This window comes from Rhipicephalus microplus, chromosome 7 (genome assembly GCF_043290135.1).
Source record: "Rhipicephalus microplus isolate Deutch F79 chromosome 7, USDA_Rmic, whole genome shotgun sequence".
Classification (NCBI taxonomy): Eukaryota; Metazoa; Arthropoda; class Arachnida; order Ixodida; family Ixodidae; genus Rhipicephalus; species Rhipicephalus microplus.
Window position 1 is genome coordinate 116,997,838 of NC_134706.1, and position 14,440 is coordinate 117,012,277.

Below are 14,440 nucleotides of genomic sequence, written 5' to 3' on the forward strand. Positions count from 1 at the left end.
CTTTGTTTTGGACAGTTTCGAGCGTATCAGTAAAGGTTGCTGTGTGTGTGTGAAGGGGGGGGGGGGAATACTATGGAAGCATATTTTAGGGTCGGACGGAAAATAGTATTGTATGCGTGAAGTTTGGTGTCTTTGCAAGTTTCAGGTGACGTTTCAGGCGGCTCTAGATCTCTCTCTTTTCGTGTACACGCTATTTACCTCAACCTGCGCAGTCGGAAATGAACAAAACGAAGGGAAATCAGCCGCTCGGATACAATAAATATGCGAGACAAGCAGACGGGGCACAGGAATGCATGGATAGCAAAGCAGGTGAAAAGACAATTCACAACCGATATCACGCGTACCTAGACCGATCGAGAGCTTAATTATTCTCTCACACCTCGAGCTGGCCAACAAGCTTTGTGCCTTCCGGCCAACTGAAGATGCCGTCCAGGTCCAAGGACTCCAAGCCGTCACTTGAGGCACCGCCTTCATTATGGAAGGAGGGTGGGATGGGGTTAATCTTCTCTTTTCGCCGCCTTGCCCGAAGGAAACTGCCGGCACTTAAATGGCATGCTGGCGACCAAGAATTGCGGGAAAAGACGGAATAAGCCAGAAGAGAGTCATCATCATCATCGTCATCATGATGTTCATGATGATGTTGACTACGCCCACTGCAGGGCGAAGGCCCCTCCTATCGTCCGCGAATCAAGCCTGGGCGGTGATTCCTGCTGCTACGTTATAGCTGAAAACTTCTTGACATGATATGCCCACTTAACTTTCTGTCTACACTCACGCGCTTGCTTTCTTAGAGAATCCAGCCTGTTACCCTGCGACAGTTTCCACTAAGAGCATCTAGTATCCCACGATTCGCCAACGACATTGTATTGAATAATAACTCCGGCGACGACTTACAGCTCATGATTACTGTACTGAAAACCAAGACAGAACAGTACGCCTGATAATTATTAGGTATAGAACCAAAATAACGTGCAGCAGTATCGGCAGAGAAAAGAGTAACGCTTTTTATTTTCAGACACTCTTTAGAGTACGTCAAGCGTGGAATCTAGATAGCATTATTGCGTGTGGCGTTCCACCAAACCGGGGCCTACGTATCTATTACCGAACACGCGATCCGTCGCTCAGACTTAGAACGTAGCTATCACTGAGAAACCTTGGTGGATCATTGCGGAATACGCCATTACATTCTCAGATACAACAGGCTTGCCTGGAAAATCTTTCACAATAACACTCATTTTGCGTGCCTATACTTTCATTGTTGCCACGAGTCCGATACTTCCAGGTCATGATTGCACGACTCACGCACGCGCTTTAAGTGTGACAGTATTTTAGAGGCGAAGCAGCTTTTTAACTATCCTGTCTAACACTGCCCCTCCATACGAACGTGCCGGGCGCCGCAGGTGTTGGCGCGGTGCCAAGAAGGTCACGCCACTGCTGCGCATTGGCGTGACTCTCATATCGCAGTGTGCGCTGACGTCACAGTCTCCCTCGCCTGCCACACGCTCGCCAGGTACCCGCAGCTGCCTCGTCCGTTCGCCCGCAACACCTGAAGCGACCGCGGCTCGCTAAAAGCCGACTCGTCGGTTCCCGCGCAATAAACCTGACGCGTGCCTACGTAAGTGTTGAAACATATATGTACGTGTCACCCAGAAGATCTATGCCAGCCATCGCTTCAAACGAATCTTCCAGTGCTCACCGCAGCACCCGAGTTAGCGCCGTTGAACGAGTGACGCCGCCTGTGCGCAACGCTGTCACTTCGCATCTCATCATGGTTCTCTTCGAAAAGATGATCCAAGTTTTTTTTTAAGGGTGAAGCCTTTTTAGGGCGAGGGTCTGACCATCCTCCTTCATTGTCGTACGTAGCCATCGGGATGCGAGATGGTAGATGGTGGTACTTGGAGTGTTCACTAGGTGGACGCACGGACTGACGGACGGACGCATGGAAGGACGCACGGATGGTCGCGCGGACGGGTGGAAGCAAAAACGAACGGACGGACGGAAGCATGGACGGGCTGATGTACGTTTCACCCCACTCATCATCCTTCACTGTGTGATATGCTGTGATTTTTTTTTCAAAAGACAGTGACTAGCTCCAACCTTTCAACGAAACGAGAGGTAGCTAGGCTTGCTGTGAGGCAAGGAGACGCTTTTAAAGACAATAGTATTCTTTGAGATACTTGTACACAAAAAGTTTGTTATATCTGTTTGTGTTTCTGATTGTCTGTCTCTCAACTGATTCAGCCATCCTGTGCAAGTTTAATTCCTTGCTCAATGATCACCCATCTTACCCTGTTGGTTTCATTGATACATGTGAATATTGTCAAGTAAAACAAAAAATGACCCGAATCTACATGTTACACTGTAAATGTTGTCGAAAGGCGACAGTCTTGCGTCTGGAGAGAGTGAACAAGACGTTTATTTGATGTTCTGTGCAGTAAAATCGGTGAATGGTATTCTGAAGGCACTGCGTTAGAGTGCCTCAAGCGTGTAACGGAGGCTAACCAGTGAATCTAGGCACGTTAAACACGAGTGCCATCTGGCAGTTATCTTCGAAAACGAAGGCATGCGCGACTGCGGAGAAAGATGTGCGCCAGTCACGGAGGTGATAAGGTGTAGAATGGAAAGCGAAGGACAGGTGCCACCACCGTGCCGTCGTAGCAAAGCGTTGGAAGCACCTTCTTCAGCATCGCGTTGCACTCTCAGCGCAGCGCCTTAAACGCTACAGTCCTTAGCGTGTTTTGTGTATGTCCCCTTCTAGTATAAAGGCAGACATACAAAACATAGACATGTTGTTATGGCACCTCAGGTATGCGCAATATTTGCTTTTTTTTAATTGACAATCGCACAACTATGAACGCTAAACCTTGAGCATCCGCAACGCCAACACCATCCGCAGCACCCATTGGTGTGTGCTGCGGATGGGGTTGGCCGTTCGGTGCCGTTTAAGGTATCGTTAGGGTGAACAAACAGACAAAGGTACAGACAGACAGACCAAATTTTTTTCGTCGAAGGTCGCCAAGAAAGACTATCGTCTTTAAAAAAAATATTACGCATATCTGAGGTGCAGCATCAATACGTTAGTATTAGTGTCTCCTTATTTAGGAAATGCATAGACACGCAATTCTAAGGACCACAGTGCTGATAATACGCTGCCCTAACAATGCGACGTTATGAAAAAAAAAAGTGTTTACTACGCTTCGCTAAAACGACGCAGTGCTGCCACCTGTTTCATTAGATTCGCAGTGCTTGTTTCGAAATGTCGAATGTTACGTAATTGTTTTAGAACGATTTAAAATTGCCCTATTTAGGGCAACATTAGGAAAGGCTTCTATTGCAATTGTAAAATTGCAGTCTTAAGGTGAACTTTCAGTCATTTTTGGAGTGGATATCCTGAAATCGTGGTCACACTTTCAGAATTGGTGCTCACACAGCGAAACCAATTTCTCAGAGCAATACATTTAGCTTGAAGACCTTGAGTAATGATAAGAAACCTCGAAGCTCTTATGCATTGTGGATTTCATGGCGAAGTATTACGCCAGAAGGGTAGTGATGTCTTTGATTTGCTACTGGAGGTATTTATCTTAAGGCCCCTCAATCATGCCACTCAATCAATCAGACGGGACTGATGTAGAGACAGGTCCTCTGTTAAAGGAAACACCTGCGTGGAGGGCGTGTCCAGATTGGGCTATCCCGCTAAATAATAGTAACTTATTTGCATGAGACTACGGGTGATTACAGTCATGACCCTTTTGACAGACCAATGTCTTGTTCAATCAATACTTGCGCGGCCACTTGCCGTTAAGCGGCGAGAAATATGATAGTTGCTCACTAGAGTGTTGCCTTTAACAGTGAACGGTAAGCAACAGAATGCTGGAAATTTCCAGAAGGCACTCAAATCACAACACAAGGAACAAGATAACAATCACAGTAACTTCCCTTGCATGACTGTGAACTGACTGTGGACACACTCATCCGACGAAGAGCTGAAGGCTTTGTGTATCGGCATAAACACTCAAAAGCATTTCGTTGAAAAACGTGGACAAGCGCTGGAGCAGGAGGAAGGAATTAACAAGCGGAGGAACAGCTAGGTTAGCCAGTTCTTAGACCGGCTGGCTACCCTGTGCTAGGAAATGGGGTAAGGGAAGTAAAATATGACAGAAAAAGAGACGCTAGCTCAACACTGCTTACGTGCATAGTGACCAGCTGATTTTCACAATGTTTTTGTCTGCGAGAAAAATTGGAAGGAGGTGGAGAAAGCCAATCAAGAAAGGCCACGTAAAGCTAACGGCTGATTTTCCATTTTTGGTCAAAGCGAAAGAATTGTTGAAGAAATACAGTTTTCTCCATTTCAGCGACAAAGCTACACCTTCAATCAATCAAAAGAAAATGCTCGCCAGTCATGAAACGTTGAGTATTCGCAGGAGCGTATATGCGATGCATCGCTATGCATTCGCGCCTGTTTCGAGCTATATACAGCGTTCGCGCAGAAATAACCGTCTACGCTTGCAGGTGCGCTCATTGTAACATCCCCCTTTGGTAAGAACGGCAGCTGAAATGCGCACTCCGTCTGCCTTTCTCTTTCTCTCGTCTCCATTCACCGAGACCTCACTCCTGCCAAACCTGAATGTTTACACTGAGTTTTCGGCGGTTTTCAGTCGCTTTTTCAGCGCAAGCTACAGGTCGCCAGCACTTGCTGTATGCTTTTTTGCTTCAATTTGTCTGGTCAGTCAGCTGTCCATACACGGCAGTCGGGGCATGGTTTCTCATTGGCGAGACACGATTACGGTGTTCTTACACGCACAGAGAAAACCACGAGAAACAGGTTGTCTTTTTTTTCCCGCAATGACCAGCGCGTATCGTTAGATAGGCAGCCCCCGGGGCAAGGTCGAATTACGTTGGTATTTCGAAAACGGGTGGCAATCTGCATAAAATATGCGACACTCGGATAAAACATTCGCGGCTTTTGCTGCCGAGCAGACAGGACCTTATATTTTCAACCGTTTCGTCGACTCTCAGGAGGAGACCGACAATCACTAATTACACGCTCTGAGGATTCGCTCGTACGAGCTCTTTTCCGCGAAGTATTGCCGAATTGCCTGCGGCCATATGCAAGGCCCGAGGGGTGCCATCGATCACGGGCGTGTACGTCTTGTGGGGAAAGAACGGCGAAATCTTCATTCAGGTCTGAAGTACGGAACGCACGGAAGGCGCCACTGGCTGGGCCCTACGAGCGAATGCGGAGTGACGTGAACGGGAAGAAAACCGAGCCAGTTAGACGATCGCCACAGGAGAGGGTTAAGGTAAGATGTGGAGAGAAGGGAGACTGCGCGTGCAGCCGAGCGTGCAGTTTTCTTGAGCGGCAGATTTTTGTGGCGTTTTCTTGTTTTGTATTGTTTGGTGTGGCCTGAAGAGGAAGCGGGCGTTCGCTGATGTCGTGCACTCAGTCGCCCACAAACTCGCTCGGAAGGGACCCGCGTCAGCCAGGTCCGCGGCGTACGAGGTCCATCATGGCTCGTGCTCATCGCGTCGCTTTCTGTGTGCTGCTCGCCGTCGGCTATTGCTTCGCTGCAGGTGACGTTATTACTCCCGAAAAATGCGGTGAGTTGGCAGGTGTGCCGCTTTCTTATTAATAATACGGAAGTTGATTCCATCTTTTTCAACGTGTCGGAACTACTCTATGATTATGCATGCCCTTGTGATGGAGCGGGTGGGAGCCAGGATTGGGGTTAGACCTATTGGGGTTCTTTGATCTGAATGTAAACATGAGAACATGAATGGCCCACCACGATGGAACAGTGATTATGCTGCTCGACTGCTGCAAGGTCACGGGTTCGATTCCAGCCGCGATTGCCACATTTCAATGGAAGCGAAATGGCTGAGTGCCGTGTATTGTGCGATGTGAGTGCAGATTAAAACATCAGATGGTCGAAATTTCCGGGGCCCTATCCTACGATGTCTTCGATAATCATATTGTGGTTTCGGGACGTAAAGCCCGAGATAATATTAAGAACATGAGTGTGTTCTAATTTAGACTTCATCGAAACGCGGCCAACACGATCGAGAATCAAACCTACGTTCTCTGGCTTCTTAGCGTGGCAGTTCATCTGTTGAGCTATCACGGCTTGTCTGTGTCAGATGAAGTGTGTCGTGACAGAGATTGCCTGGAATGTTGTATGTAAACTGAGATTCAAACCCAGTGTTGTGCATGCGTTTATTTAATGCATTACACGCAGAATTATTCCACTTATCACGTATCTAAAACAAAACCGACCATAGGTAAAGTCGACCAGTTTACTTAGGCGTCCGCAGCAGCTCGGCGGACAAAGCCTGCCAGCCATTTCGAACGGCAGGTCGCGTCCTCAAAACCGTTGCGGACGCTCAACTCAGTCTGTCTAGTGTCATGCTGCTAAGATGGTGAAAGAGGTTATGATCCTCAGCTATTTTGAGTGTTTTGTAATGGAAGCGCAATGTAATAAAGCCTGTATCCTTCATTTAAGCACACGGGAAAAAGTTACAGGTGTTCAATTTTATTCCGCTTTCCTCCACCTCGTTGGTTACGTAATCTTGTCATGGTTTCGGCACGCAAAACCTTGCACATTTTTGCTAGAACGAAAACGCTATATTCGTTGAGTGTAAGCTGTGACCTCACAGCATGCACAAAACGCGGAATGTATGAGGCTCCAGACGGTTAGTTTTCTCCATGAGTGCTTGCTATTCCGACCATGTTGTTGTGACAAGAATGCTGTGAGAAGCGTTTAGGGGTGAAGAGTCGTCTGCTGGCCTTTTTGTGCACCAGGTTTTACGCTTGGTTTTAATTTACTCAAGCAGCGCAATACAAAGATGGCAGTGTCTGCAGTATCAGCAGGAAGCGCAGCTGGTCAAGATCATCCAGAACCATAGCCTTCGGTATCTCAGCCTGAGTCGCTTTGGGAGGTTTAAAAGCATCATCATCATCATCAGCCTGGCTACGTCCACTGCAGGAGAAAGGCCTCTCCCATGTTCCGCCAGTTAACCTGGTCCTGTGCTTGCTGCTGCCAGTTTATACCCAAAAACTTCTTAATTGCATCGGTCCACGTAACCTTCTGTCTCCCCCTAACCCGCTTTCCCTCTCTGGGAATCCAGTTAATTACTCTTAATGACCAGCGGTTATCCTGTCTACGCGCTACATGCCCGGCCCATGTCCCTTTCCTCTTCTTTATTTCAACTATGATATCCTTAACCCCCGTTTGTCCCCTAATCCACTCCGCTCTCTTCTTTTCTCTCAAGGTTACACCTACCATTTTTCTTTCCATTGCTCGCTGCGTCGTCCTCAATTTAAGCTGAACCCTCTTTGTGAGTCTCCAGGTTTCTGCTCCGTAGCTAAGTACCGGCAAGATACAGCTGTTATATACCTTCCTCTTAAGGGATAATGGCAATCTACCTGTCATAATTTGAGAGTGCTTGCCGAATGTGCTCCACCCCATTCTTATTCTTCTAGTTACTTCAATCTCGTGGTTAGGGTCTGCGGTTATTACCTGCCCTAAGTAGACATAGTCTTTTACAACTTCAAGTGCACTATTACCTATCTCGAAGCGCTGTTCCTTTCCGAGGTTGTTGTACACTACTTTCGTTTTCTGCAGATTAATTTTAAGACCCACCTTTCTGCTTTCCCTGTGTAACTCCGTAATCATGAGTTTCAATTCGTCCCCTGAGTTACTCAGCAATGCAATGTCATCGGCGAAGCGCAGGTTACTAAGGTATTCTCCATTAACTCTTATCCCTAACTGTTCTCATTCTAGGCTTCTGAAAACCTCCTGTAAGCACGCGGTAAATAGCATTGGGGAGATTGTGTCCCCCTGCCTTACACCCTTCTTGATTGGTATTCTGCTGCTTTCTTTATAAAGCACTATGGTAGCAGTTGATCCCCTGTAGATTTCTTCCAGAATGTTTATATATACTTCATCTACGCCCTGATTCCGCAGTGTCTGCATGACGGCTGATATTTCTACTGAATCAAACGCCTTCTCGTAATCTATGAAGGCTATGTATAGTGGTTGGTTATACTCTGAGCATTTCTCTATTACCTGATTGATAGTATGAATGTGGTCAATTGTGGAGTAGCCTGTTCGAAATCCTGCTTGTTCCTTTGGTTGATTGAATTCTAATGTTTTCTTTACTCTGTTAGGAATTACCTTTGTAAATAGCTTGTACACTACAGAGAGCAAGCTGATCGGCCTGTAATTCTTCAAGTCCTTGTCATCTCCTTTCTTATGTATTAAGATGATGTTAGCGTTCTTCCAAGACTTTGGTACCCTTCCCGTCAGGAGACACCTCGTAAACAGGGTGGCTAGTTTTTATAACACAATCTGTCCTCCATCTTTCAACAGATCTGATGTTACCTGATCCTCACCAGCAGCTTTGCCTCTTTGCATGCTCTCCAAAGCTTTTCTGACTTCTTCTATCATTACTGGTGGGGTGTCGTCTGGGTTACTGCTAGTTCTTATAGTATTAAGGTCGTGGTTGTCTCGGCTACTGTACAGATCTCTGTAAAACTCCTCCCCTATTTTAACTATCCTATCCACATTGGTAGTTATTTTGCCTTCTTTGTCCCTTAGTGCATACATCCTACTTCTGCCTATCCCAAGTTTCCTCTTCACTGCTTTGAAGCTTCCTCCGTTTTTCAGAGCGTGTTCAATTCTCTCCATGTTATACCTTCTTACATCACATACTTTACGTATATTAATCAACTTCGAAAGCTCTGCCAGTTTTATTTCGTCTATTGTACTTGACACTTTCATGGTTTGACGCTTCTTAATTAGGTTCTTCGTTTCCTGGGAAAGCTTGCCAGTGTCCTGTCTAACTACCCTGCCTCCAACTTCCACTGCACACTCCGTAATGATACTCGTCAGATTATCATTCATTGTATCTTCGCTAAGGTTGGTTTCCTCACTAAGAGCCGAGTACCTGTTCTGCAGCGACACTCTGAATTCCTGTACTTTCCCTCTCAGTGCTAGCTCATTGATTGGCTTCTTGCGTATCAGTTTCTGTCGTTCCTTCTTCAAGTCTAGGCGAATTCGAGACCGTACCATTCTATGGTCACTGCATCGTACCTTGCCAACCACTTCCACATCCTGCACGATTCCTGGGTGTGCGGTCATTATAAAGTCTATTTTGTTCTTATTTTCGCCATTAGGGCTCCTCCATGTCCACTTGCGGTTTTCTCGTTTTCGGTAGAAGGTATTCCAAATCCGCAAATTATTGCGTTCTGCGAATTCTACTAGTAGCTCTCCTCTGGCGTTTCTAGTGCCGATGCCATAATCTCCTACTGCCTGGTCTCCAGCCTGCTTCTTCCCTACCTTTGCATTTAAGTCACCCATCACCATAGCATACTGTGTTTTTACCTTACTCATTGCCGATTCCATGTCTTCATAGAAGCTTTCAACTGAAGCGTAATCATGGCTGGATGTAGGCGCGTAAGCCTGTACTACCTTCATCTTGTATCTTTTATTCAGTTTAATTACAATACCTACCACCCTTTCATTAATGCTATAATATTCCTCTATGTTGCCAGCTATGTTTCTGTGAATTAGGAACCCCACTCCCAGTTCTCTTCTGTCTGCTAAGCCCCGATAGCAAAGGATGTGCCCATTCTGTAGCACCGTATAGGCCTCATCTGTCCTCCTAACCTTACTGAGCCCTATTATATCCCATTTAACACCCTCTATCTCTTCGAATAGTACAGCTAGACTTCCCTCACTAGATAAGGTTCTAGCGTTAAAGGTTGCCAAGCTCAGGTTCCAATGGCGGCCTGTAGTCCAGAGATTCTTAGCACCCTCTGCTGCGTTGCAGATCTGACCGCCGCCATGGTCAGTTGCTTCGCAGCTGCTGGGAACTGAGGGCCGTGAGTTATTTGACGTATGCATGTGGGAGGTAGTGGCCAGATACTGCACCAGAGTGGCCAATCCTTCTTTGGTGAGGGAGTGCGTTCCCGGCGGTGGTTACCGGTGAGGCCACACCTCAGCCCTCTTATTGTAGTTCCATCAACACGCGATTTTTTTTTCCTGGTAGGGAACTGCGCGGCACCGGGCACGTGGTCCGACTGTTGTTGTTTTCACAGATTCACACTGTTTTCCGTTCCTAAAATTGAAAATTTTCGTTTGTAATAGCAGTATTTGTAGCGGTCGAACTCCTTGTATCTTCACGAACAAATAGACACCACTCTGACCCTCCTAGGACCAAAATTGCTAAAGTTATAGGTAGACATGTTATAGGTAGATATGTGCAGAGCTAACTTACCCATGCTGCTGGCGCGGCCGCTCCCGCTCCCGCAGTTCGAATAATCTGTGCTTATTGGCTAAGAGGTGGAGGAGCAGTTCCGGTGGGCTTAATTCGCTGTGGAAGCTGTTTCGCCAAATTCAGCTCAAGCAGTGACAGCAGTCCGGCAACACTGAGTGTGTCTTCTGAATAAGTCTCTTTTGATGCTCTCAGTTGAATTGGGCGCTCGCGGTTTTTTCTACGGCTATCTCCGGATTTTAACGACTCAATTGAGAAAAGCATAAACCATCTAAAAAAAAGCATAAGCCATAAAAGCATAAGCCCTGAAAAGCATAAGGCGCCCAAAAAAAAAAAACTTTACCAACGCTGGATGACTCCTGGCGAATTGTTTTTGCGGTTTAGTGTTTTCTCGGTGTGCCCTGTTATGTTTATAGCACTCGTAACAAGCATGACGAGTTCAGCAACCAACTGCTCGGCTGAACCCTTCTTTTAAAGTATACTCAGTAGCGCTATGCGCGGAAATAATTGTACGACAATAATTGAGATGTAATAAGGGCAGTCCAACAAGGTAACTTGTAGACCAGTCTTACTAACATAAAAGACAAGTGGTCGATAAAGTCGGGGAATATGCATGAAACTTGCAAATGAGGCAAAGGCTCGACGTTTCCTCTCCCGGTAAATGTAAGGTATGAGTGTATGACGCTGAACTGGCTTAAGTTTAGAAATAATTTGGTTTGGGCGTTGGGAGTAGGTACACAAAACTTTGTCGCTGACAATTTTTGCTGAACCAGTTGTTGCTGCCCATAACATCGTACGACAAAGCCATGATACATATGCATTTAATTTCCACAAGTCTAAGTTGAAAAATCCCAGCGCGGTGGTCTAGTGGTCACGATCCTCGACAGCTGAGCCGAAGGTCACGGGGTCAAATGCCGGTTGCGGCGACCACATCTTGGTAGAAGCGTAATGCTGGAGAAGCATGTGCATGGATATAAAACTACCTCAATGAACTGCTGGTTGTCAAAACTTCCAGAGCCCTCCTATTCAATGTCTCTGATATTCACATCGTGGTTTTAGGACGTGAAACGCCAATCATTAACAAAGTAAGCTCAAAAACATCGAAAAGCAACTCATACGAAATAGCACAACAGGTGAAATAACTGTGGACTGGAAGCCGAATGCGAGGTGCTAAACTGAGGTGGCTGCCAGATTACGACACAAATAACTGGGGCAGCAGAATGCCAGATTCTGGGGCAGCAGATTTCCATGTCCCCTTTTCAGAACTTTTAGCTTTAGCGACAGCCCGTGTTTGATGATATTCGATCTCTTCATGTTTTAGCTTCCCCAGAACATTTGCCTTCTCTGGTTCTTGAAATTTCAGCAAATTATGTTATCGTCAGAAAAATAGCTGTTGAAAGTGAAACGTATATCATCTGGCATGCGTTGCTCGCGACGTATTTCGGACGTGAAATCATAACTATTTTTGTTCGCAAGTTCTAAAGTGATAGTCAAAGTGCGCGCGTTTTGTGTTTGGTTCATATGTCATAATAGAGAGCATTCAGTCTTTTTCAGTAATCTTCACGAATGACAATATAATAGTTTAACATGATTCAAGTGAATGTGACCTTGATATCTCGCATTTGAATGTTCACTCTTAGAAAGAAAATTTGTAAACAGCTAGTGAACTCACGCACTTACTTGTTTCGGGCGTATTTTACTAGCTTCGCGGCATCCTTTACTAGCCAGCAGTTAGTAAAGCTTGCAACTTTTGGCATCACCGACCCGGGAAGCTATGTTGCTGTTTAGGATATGTGGGGTTTAACGTCCCAAAACAACCATATGGTTATGAGAGACGCCATAGTGGAGGGCTCCAGAAATTTCGCCCGTCTGGGGTTCTTTATCGTGCACCCAAAGTTGAGCACACGGGCCTACAACATTTTCACCTCCATCGGAAATGCAGCGCCCCGCTGCGGTGGTTTAGTGGCTAAGGTAATCGCTTCTTTCCCTCTTTCTTACGCTAGCATCTTCCAAAACCGCTTGGTCTCTCCTCGCTGAGCCAGCTGAGTGCCCCTCCTCATCTCGCGTAGCATACACCACCACTGACTGACGTGCTGTTCGAGGCAGCGTCTACTTCTGCAGTTGCGGCAATCCGCCACTCCGACGACCCAGCTCGCCCTCAACTGTGTTGTGTGTGTGTCATCTGGGTGCACTGACCGTTGACTAACCACTGTTGCTGTCGTGCCGGCCCGTGCCTCTACGCTAGCGACTTGGCGGTTGCGTTACGGGCCGCAGATGTCGATCCGCAAGCGGCAACACGACCAAGAACAGCAAGGTGCGCGCGTACAGCTGTTTGCAAAGTTCCCGGAAGTGGTCGGTTGTCGTTCGACCAATCGCAAGCATCGAAGTTGATGACGTCGTCGAGTTTCACTACTGATGTCACACATGTCAGTGGCGGGAATGGTGGAGGCTGGAAAGCAGAAGCTATTGTTGTTTTTTTTTGAAATTGTGGGGCGCCCGCTACCTGTAGCGCTGTGGCGAGTGGCATAGTTGATCGCGACGGCATTGTGCACGCGATGCGCTTGTTTACCTGATATGTATTGTAAAATATCGGAGAAGGTGTAGGGGCCGTTTAAAGACGAGAGTGTTGCTTGGGATACTTCAACGCGAAATTTTCTGTCTGTCTGTCTGTTTGTCTGTTGGTCGAATGAAACTGCTCAAGTACGACCACATTGACAGCGCCCATAAATATTGCTGAGGTTTCGGAGTTCATACTTGTACGATAGTTGAATAAAAATCAAATATTGCGTGCATCTGAGGCACGGTATCAATGCGTCAGTATTCTGTGGTTTGTTTATTTATTTGCATCGAGGGTATACCAAGGCGCCACTTACGTGTTGACGTCACTGATAGGATGCCGGGTTGTGTTGTGTGCTAGAAAACCGCATTTTCTGCGCTTTTGCTGTGGGTGCGTGCTTCCCTCTTTTTTGAACCTCAGTACTCAAAGAAGTGGTAAGACCTGATAATACGGGCAAGCAAACTATAAATCGGTGCCCCAGGTGACACTCTCGTGTCTCACTTGCATCGTAAAATCGCGACTAAGAACCGATGCACCCATGGGGGGGCGATGCAAGTGGTGTCGCGAAAGCAAAGATGCCGCATTCCACAACTGCTACCCTATCTGTGACGTCAAATCGATCGCAGCGCTGGCCTCTCTAGTGCAGGACCTCGCGGCCAGTACTTGAAAAGGCATACATAACTAATTCTAAGAACTGAAGCGTTTATTACGCTGCGCGACCAGTGCGACCAGTGTGTGTTTGTGCGAGCCGTGCACAAACACACACACACACACACACACACACACAAAAACGAAATTTCCTACGCTTTGCTAAACGATATGGCGCTGCTAACCGCCTTGAACTCTACAAATTATAGCCTCAAAGAATTGCTTTGTTTGGTGAGATCACCGCCAGATGGCGCCCATGTCTCACGCAGTGCCTTAGGAATCCCATTCACCGATTTTTTTTTCGCACAAAACATCAAATGAATGTTTTTTTCAGCTCACTTTCACCAGATAAAAGACTATAGTCTTGGGACAACATTTGCAGTTGAACACGCCAATACGGGCCGACTTTCTTATTCTCCGTGTCTTTAATGCTTAAATACAACCATATCTGCAGCGCCGTCGAATAATGCGTGCATGCATGTGCGTAGTATCAATAAAAATGCAAATGTTGCGCACATCTGAGGCAGGACATTGACACGCCAATATGCTATGGAGTGTTTATATATACTATAAAAATCGTACTTGAGTCTATAAAAATCGTACATAAGGAATGTAGCGTTTATTACGCTACGCTGACAATGAAACGCGATGCACGAAAAGGCAGGTGTTTCCTGCACTTTGCTAAAAAGAGAGGTTGTGCCACCTACCCTCTGAGTGCTTAGAGACACTTTAACACTGCGTCTCCAGAATCCCATTAACCAATTTTCTCGCACAGAACACCAAATAATGTTTTATTCACGCTCTCCAGACGGAAGGCAGACAAATGACTTTACTGTGGTCCTGAGGAACTGCGTTGTGACGCCCCTTTTAGGGGGAATTCGTAGCAGTCGCGGGCCGCTCGGGAGCGGAAGATGAAGTCAATCATCGTTCGACGACATTTGCAGTGAAACATGCAGATAAAGG